The following is an 8,737-nucleotide window of genomic DNA, read 5'->3' as shown; positions in this document are numbered from 1 at the left end:
CTCACTGTCCACTCTGTTAAAAAAAAAAATACCAAACAACTTTGGTCTTGACAACTCTGGACACTTTTATTCACATTTTAATATGAGGAAACAAGGACACAGGTTACTCAGCCGTTTGTGTGCATGCCACTAATGTTCTTGCAGGTAATTCTGAAGCCACGTGAGCATGAGATGATGGCTATTTTTTTTTTTTAACAGGCAGAGTGGACAGAGAGAAAGGTCTTCCTTTTTCTGTTGGTTCACCCCCTAGTGGCCGTTTTGGCCGGCGCGCTGCTGCCAGCGCACCGCGCTGATCCAAAGGCAGGAGCCAGGTGCTTCTCCCGGTCTCCCATGTGGGTGCAGGGCCCAAGCACTTGGGCCATCCTCCACTGCACTCCAAGGCCACAGCAGAGAGCTGGACAGGAAAAGGAGCAACCGGGACAGAACCCGGTGTGCCAGCGCCGCAGGCGGAGGATTAGCCTAGTGAGCCGTGGTGCCGGCCTGAGATGATGGCATTGTGAACATTCACAGTCACATTTGAGACCCCTTGGCTTTTCCAAGCATCTGCCAATACCAAGAAATGTATAATTAGTTACAGTATGTATGAAAAATAGGATTTTTAGTGGAGGTGTAATTGAAGGCCTTGCTAATTTCCCCAGACTAATAGACTGTATCAAGATATTTTGTGATCCTGTAGTGTTTTACTGTGTTTTGTGTAATCTAAAATTTTTGTGTTTTAAAATAATGATCTGGCTCTTTCCGCCATCTTGGAGCCTGTGGAGGCCTGCAGGGAGCAGGACTTCTAGAAGGCAGCTATGTCTGGAAGACTGTGGTGCAAGGCCATTTTTGCTGGCTATAAGCGAGGTCTCTGGAACCAAAGGGAATACACGGCACTGCTTAAAATTGAAGGTGTTTATGCTCAGGATGAAACTGAATTCTACTTGGGCAAGAGGTGTGCTTATGTGTACAAAGCAAAGAACAACACAGTGACTCCTGGCGGCAAACCTAACAAAACCAGAGTAATCTGGGGAAAGGTAACTTGCGCTCACGGAAACAATGGCATGGTTTGTGCCAAATTCCGAAGCAGCCTTCCTGGGAAGGCCATTGGACACAGAATCCGTGTGATGCTGTACCCCTCAAGGATTTAAACTATTGAAAAGTAAATAAATAAAAGTGGATTTGTTAAAAAAAAATGCTCTGAACATTTTGCCTTGAAATTTAAGTTCAGTTACTTAGTTGCTCTGGAGACTAGTTTTTTAGTTTTCTAAAAAATTTTATTTATGGGGCCGGTGCTGTGGCGTAGTGGATAAGACTGCAGCCTGTAGTGCTAGCATCCCAAATGGGTACCAGTTTGAGTCCTGGCTGCTCTGCTTCCGATCTAGCTCTGCTAGGCCTGGGAAAGCAGTAGAGAATGGTCCAAGTCCTTGAGCCCCTGCACCTGCAATGGGAAGCCTGGAGGAGGCTCCTGGCTCCTGGCTTCAGAGCCAGGAGTAAACCAGTGGATGGAAGACCTCTGTCTCTACATCTGCATCTGCATCTTAAAAATTTGAGAGAGTCTGCCCTGTGCTTGTTCACTCCCTAAATACCTGCAATAATTGGTCTCCCATGTAGGGTGCAGGAACTCAGTTACCTGGGCCATTGCTGTTGCCTCCCAGGGGTGCATTGGCAAGAAGCAGGGAAATCACACAGGTATGTTGACGTGAGACATGGAGGTTAAACAGTGAAGAAAAAAACCTCATTTGCCAGTCAAGACTTTCCCTCTCCCCACTTCGGAAGTTCTGTAAGACAACACTTTAACTGTGGTGATTATCAAGTTTTCGCAAAATAAGTAATGTGCTAACCTTAGGAAATTTTGAGAAAGCCAAAGCAAAGTACATACTTCTCAAAGCATTCTTTATTAAATGGTTTATTTAACCTTTTCTAAACTTAGTGTGCTTTTACTTATAAAAACATCTTTGTATACAATTTTAATAGTTGAATGTTTTCCTCCCATTTTGTTTTCAAGGCATAAGAGATTTTTAAAGTCAGAATTGGATATATACTGTTTGTAAAAATTTTCAGCTCTTCCTCCCCCCCGCCCACCTCTGACATAACATTTGGGATCGAATTTCTTTTATAAATGTATTTCAGTGACTGCATGTACCATTAAATCCATGTGCCATAATTTACATATTCCTTTCTTCTGAATGTTTGGGCTATTTTAATTTTTCTATATTTTCAAATTGGTGACCATTCTTATTTATACTGATTGTTTTTTCCAGTTCATAAACTTGAAAAATATGGTGCTTAGATTGATGTGATCATAAAACTAGCTTTGTCCAAGTGACCACAATGGCCTCTCTTGGGTTTTGATTTTATTAAAAAAAAAAAAAAAAAAAAAAAGCTTTTATTGAATCCAGCTCTCTGTGACAAAGTATTCTTGACAGATTCTTAAAAAGAAGTGAATGTAGTCAATTTTTTTTCTCCCAAAGTCTAGTATTTCTCCTTCCATTGAATTGCTTATAAATTTTATTAACAAGATTGAGGTGGTCTTTTACCCTTAAAAGCAGGAAACCTCCATATGTTTAAATAAGCAAATTAAGTTTGTTTTCAGAAAGCTAGGAACATTAGATATTTTTCCCTAATGATAGGGAGCTTGAGTTCCCATAATTCTGATGGTGAAGGTTATGTCCAGCTTTTAACTATGAACTATTAATCTTACTGAACCAACTAACATCATACAATTCTTGTGGAATAAGATGGTGAAGGAGTTCTGAATGTTACGGTAGATTCCTTAGCTGGTAACAATTCTGTAGTTATTAAATATTGCCAATAATATAAGTGCGGTGTTGAAGCTGCCATATCCTGGCTCAGGAGGGCCAGTTGTGTGCATCCTTCTCCAGCTCTGCATTTAACCACTTAAGGTTGATACCTTCAGATTGTTAGAGTGGAAGTATTTTCACGGGGTGGGAAGATTGGCAAATGCTGCAGACTCTTTCTGGGAGCTGAATGTTGAGGATCACCAGAAGTGCACCACTGGACGTTACTCAGGTTAGTCTCTAGCAATTTACATAAGAAGCTGTTGGACCCAGGACCTCTGGTACATTTTAGGGGGCGTAATAATTTTCATGAAAAGTGTAATTAAGAGATGATGTGAGCCGGCGCCATGGCTCACTAGGCTAATCCTCCACCTTAAGGCGCCGGCACACTGGGTTCTAGTCCCGGTCGGGGTGCCGGATTCTGTCCCGGTTGTCCCTCTTCCAGGCCAGCTCTCTGCTGTGGCCAGGGAAGGCAGTGGAGGATGGCCCAAGTGCTTGGGCCCTGCACCCCATGGGAGACCAGGATAAGTACCTGGCTCCTGCCATCGGATCAGCGCGGTGCGCCGGCCATGGCACTCATTGGAGGGTGAACCAACGGCAAAGGAAGACCTTTCTGTCTCTCTCTCTCTGTCCACTCTGTCAAAAAAAAAAAAAAAAGAGATGATGTGATTTTCCCAGAATCTCAAGTCCCCTCGTATATGGTACATTCTTGATAATGATTTACACTTAAAAGTTCTTTGCTATAACTGTATTAATACTTAGTATTTTGGGGATTGATGTTACAAATTCCAAAATGAATCTGAATCTAAATCCAATTGTGGCTGTGTGACGAGTTCAGCATGTGAATGAAGGGGAAAACAATCTTTCAATGGTGAAAGTTTGTTCAAACAATGAAACCTAGAGATGACAAGCACTGTTTTCTAAACCAGGAGTAGAAAAGTTAACATTGTCTTCATGAGTTAGTTGGTTTGGGCTGTTGGAACAATACCATAGACAGGAGGGATTAAACGAGAAACGTGCACTTACCACTGTTGGAGGTCGTGAAGTCCAGGATCAAGGAAGCGGATGACTCGGCATGTGATGAAGCACTCTTCCTGGTCTGCAGGTTGCTTTGCTATTTCATATGGTGGAGAAAGCTTTTTCTGTCCTATATCTTCTTAAAAGGGCACTAATCTCATCATGAAAGCCACTTACCAGACCTGTTGGTTCCCAGAATTTCTTCTATCTCCTAAGACCATCCATCCCATCAGGGTTAGGATTTACACATAAAACTTGAGGGGAAAAGAACATCCAATCCAAGGGCCGGCGCTGTGGTGTAGTGGGTTAACGCTCTGGCCTGAAGCGCTGGCATCCTATATGGGCGCCAGTTCAAGGTTGGGTTGCTCCACTCTCCATCCAGCTCTCTGCTATGACCTGGGAAAGCAGTAGAGGATGGTCCAAGTCCTAGGGCCTCTGCACCCACGTGGGAGACCCGGAAGAAGCTCCTGGCTCCTGGCTTCGGATTGGCATAGCTCCGGCCGTTGAGGTGAATTGGGGAATGAGCCATTGGATGGAAGACCTCTCTCTTTTTATCTCTCTCTCTCTCTGCCTCTCCTCTCTCTGTGTAACTCTGACTTTCAAATAAATAATCTTTTGTTTGTTTGTTTGTTTGTTTGTTTGTTTTGACAGGCAGAGTGGACAGTGAGAGAGAGAGACAGAGAGAAAGGTCTTCCTTTGCCGTTGGTTCACCCTCCAATGGCCGCCCCGGCCGGCGCACTGCAGCCGGCGCACCGCGCTGATCCGATGGCAGGAGCCAGGAGCCAGGTGCTTTTCCTGGTCTCCCATGGGGTGCAGGGCCCAAGCACCTGGGCCATCCTCCACTGCACTCCCTGGCCACAGCAGAGAGCTGGCCTGGAAGAGGGGCAACCGAGACAGAATCCGGTGCCCCGACCGGGACTAGAACCCGGTGTGCCGGCGCCGCTAGGCGGAGGATTAGCCTAGTGAGCCGCGGCGCCGGCCCAAATAAATAATCTTTAAAAAAAAAAATCCAATCCATTAGCACTTTGTAAATTAAAAGGATAAAATCCACAATAATTCTGGCTCAAAAGGTGCTTTCTAGCTTCCAGGATACTAGCTATTCAATAACTTAGTGATCCTAAATGTTTCTGGTTAACCTGAAGGATTATAAGAGTTTGAGCCCATATATTTATATTCTTTTATAATTTAGCTTTCATTCATTCACCCAACAGATATTTATTGGAAACTCCCATGTGCCGGAAACTTCAGCTGGCTGAATATTAATACAGGGTTCACCAAAGTGGACTAGACTGTCCCATTGCCACATTGTACATAGGGGGGATAACGGTAAAGGAGGAACCTCAAACTCACTGATAGTTGCACACGTTGGGATAAGAATCATAAAGGAGGCCGGCGCCGCGGCTCACTAGGCTAATCCTCTGCCTTGCGGCGCTGGCACACTGGGTTCTAGTCCCGGTTGGGGCACCGGATTCTGTCCCGGTTGCCCCTCTTCCAGACCAGCTCTCCGCTGTGGCCAGGGAGTGCAGTGGAGGATGGCCCAGGTGCTTGGGCCCTGCACCCCATGGGAGACCAGGAAAAGCACCTGGCTCCTGGCTCCTGCCATCGGATCAGCGCGGTGCGCCAGCCTCAGCGCGCCGGCCGTGGCGGCCATTGGAGGGTGAACCAACAGCAAAGGAAGACCTTTCTCTCTCTCTCTCTCTCTCTCTCACTGTCCACTCTGCCTGTCAAAAAATAAAAAAAAAATTAAAAAAAAAATCATAAAGGAAAGTTCATAGTGCTGTGGGTCAATTTAAGAACTTCATGGACAGGTAAGGTGTATTCTTCTATGGAGGTGATGTTTAAGGTTAGAGCAAGGATAAGCAGACACTAGCTGGGTGACAAGTATGTAGAACATTCCAAACATAGGAATTAATATGTGCAATTGCCTTAAGTCAACAGACAGCTTGTATTACAAATAAAATTAATTCATGCAACCCAGTTCACTCTCAATATTTAGAGCCCAATAAATCTGAAATGTGTGAACAACTTGTTAGTCACTAGGAAGGACCAAGCCTGTCAGCACACAGCTCTTAGAGCACTTATATTGTCCCTAGGGCCAGAAGATCCATGCCACTTTTTGCATCCTAAGGGAGATCACTGAGAGAAAAGCTCTGTAAACTGCTTTAGTTGAAGAAACTCCTCTGCATCAGGAGATATTTAAATTATGCAACTCCCTAGATAACTTGGGCACCAGCCTTCTATAAAGGAGGGAAAGGATCAAACTTATTGACTGAATTCCCCTGACCTTCATTCAGCTTCTGTATTCCTTGGCCTGTACAAATAGCCCGAGGGCCCTCTTAACTCTGTAGGGTTGGGAGTAAGCTTACAGCTTGACATGCTTAAAGAACAAATGGTCTTGAAGAAAATTCAAATGTTTATTGCATTTTAATGTAGGTTGTATAAGGACTCTGCAGGCCACATGGTCTCTGTCACAACTATTCAATTGTGACCTTCATAGAGTGAAAGTAGCCGTGGACAATTCATAAATGACTGTTCCATGTAAATGCCATGTTCCAGTAAAGCTTTATTTGCAAATACTGATGTCAGGTCGGATTTGGCCTGCAGGTCATAGCTTGAGGACTTTGTGCTGGGTGACCCTGCTTCTAGTGACAACTGCCATTGGACTGCAACTGCATAAGAGACCTCAAGTAAGGCAAGCAGAAAACTGTCTTAAGTCTAATTAGCCCAAAGGGTGATGGGAAAAAATAAAATGATTGCTTTTTCCCCATCTCTCTAAACACTGACATGATTTGGTACATGGCCGTATACCATGAAAACTGGTAGAGTACAATGATCTTTATTTCTTGTTGCTTACATACCCCTTCGAGAATCTGAAAAGCTATGTAGACCCTTGCACATTTTTAGATCATCATCTAAACATTTTCTTTAGTAATTTATAGCCTTCTAAAGTGTATCATTGCCAGTAGAATGAACATTTTGATAATTTTGAAGAAAATGGTTTGATTTAATATATTGAATAAAAGCTAGATAGCAGAAACTTTTTAGGCCGGCGCCGCGGCTCACTAGGCTAATCCTCCGCCTAGCGGCGCCGGCACACCGGGTTCTAGTCCCGGTCGGGGCACTGGATTCTGTCCCGGTTGCCCCTCTTCCAGGCCAGCCCTCTGCTGTGGCCAGGGAGTGCAGTGGAGGATGGCCCAGGTGCTTGGGCCCTGCACCCCATGGGAGACCAGGAAAAGCACCTGGCTCCTGGCTCCTGCCATCGGATCAGCGCAGTGCGCCGGCCGCAGCGCGCCGGCCGCGGCGGCCATTGGAGGGTGAACCAACGGCAAAAGGAAGACCTTTCTCTCTGTCTCTCTCTCTCACTGTCCACTCTGCCTGTCAAAAAAAAAAAAAAAAAAAAAAAAAAAAAAAAAAGAAACTTTTTAAAATACAGGCTCTTCCAATAGCTGAATTCCTTTTCTTTGACATATATTGCTGTTCTATTTCCTTGAGTATCCCTTACTGATAAGTAATTCTCACAGTTCTACAAGAGAGCCAAAGAGAGTCATGGAGAGCTGCCACCCAGTTCCCCTGTGGCTGCCCCTTCAGTCTGTTCTCTGCTTCAGTCTCAAGGGACTCTCGCCCAGGAGTGATGCATTCTTTGACAATTTCAGGTGGTGAAAAGTGAGAAGGATGTTGACATCATTGTCCCCACACTGTTGTTATTAATTATTTTAATATTAATATCTTAAGGGTCCTTGCTATCTGTTTAGATAAAAATTCTGAATATCAGCTCAAATAAAACAGGCAAGAAGGTAAGTTTTAGTATTTTTTTAGTGAGAGAAGGTGCGAAGGAAGGTGAGGGCTTTATTTAAGGGAGAAAGAAGTGTAAAAGTATAAGCTGGGTCCATACCAGGCAGAGAGCAGGCTGGGAGCCAAGTGGAGCGAAGCGTGGGTTAGGAGTAGGCACTGGTAGCATAGTGGGTGGACAGAAAGGAGAGAGAGGTGGGGCCAGGAGGCCATGTGCCAGAAGGCATGGGACAACAAGGGGGCTGACCCAGCGTGATCCACATCTTTTAATCACTTCCAAAGGGGAGTGATTATGTAATTTAATCAACAGTTAGGTGCATGAGATCACACAGGCGGCAGGAAGGGGTGTGGTTTTCCAGCTCATGAATCTAATTAATCCTATCTGCCTGCTCATGTCAACACTATCTACATTACATCTGAGTTCAGGGAGTTCCCAGTATGGGCCAGAAGGACCTGCTCCAGTGCCTCAGTTTCCTGTATGGGGAAGACAGGGAAAGACTTGCCATCATTTTTTTATCAGTCAATTTTTATTTTTAAGACATTGGCTATGAACTGGGTAATATTTTAGGCACTGGGATGAACAATATAGATAAAAATCCTTGCCCTAGTGGAGGACTCACAAACAACAAATGAATGAACAAGGAGTACATATTTAGGCTGGTGGTTAAGATGCCAGCATCCACATTGGAGCAATGTAGACCCTGGAGGACAGCAGCAGTGGCTCAAGTGATCAGATAGGAGTCCTGGATTGAGATCCAAGCTCCCAACTTCTGTTTTGCAATTTATTTTATTTTTATTTTTAAAAAAGATTTATTTATTTGAAAGTCAGAGTTACACAAAGAGAGGAGAGGCAGAGAGAGAGAGAGAGAGAGAGAGAGAGAGGTCTTCCATCCAATGGTTCACTCCCCAATTGGCCACAACGGCCGGAGCTGCACCGATCCGAAGCCAGGAGCCAGGAGCTTCTTCCAGGTCTCCCATGCGGGTGCAGGGGCCCAAGGACTTGGGCCATCCTCCACTGCTTTCCCAGGCCATAGCAGAGAGCTGGGTCTGAAGTGGAGCAGCTGGGTCTCGAACTGGTGCCCATATGCTAAGGCGTTAACCTGCTGTGCCACAGAGCTGGCTCAGTCTTCAATTTGAATATTGTGAGGGAAGAC

General features: G+C 44.9%; 1 pseudogene; it reads left to right on the top strand.

Annotated features, from left to right (window-relative positions):
- Positions 1-661: 661 nt before the first annotated feature.
- On the top strand, positions 662-1,172 carry LOC127489421 (large ribosomal subunit protein eL33 pseudogene; annotated as a pseudogene).
- Positions 1,173-8,737: the final 7,565 nt, after the last annotated feature.

This window comes from Oryctolagus cuniculus, chromosome 8, assembly GCF_051225735.1.
Source record: "Oryctolagus cuniculus isolate XC-2025 breed Fujian yellow rabbit chromosome 8, ASM5122573v1, whole genome shotgun sequence".
Classification (NCBI taxonomy): domain Eukaryota; kingdom Metazoa; phylum Chordata; class Mammalia; order Lagomorpha; family Leporidae; genus Oryctolagus; species Oryctolagus cuniculus.
The sequence above is the reverse complement of the archived record's forward strand: the minus strand, read 5'-3'. Positions and strand labels throughout refer to the sequence as shown.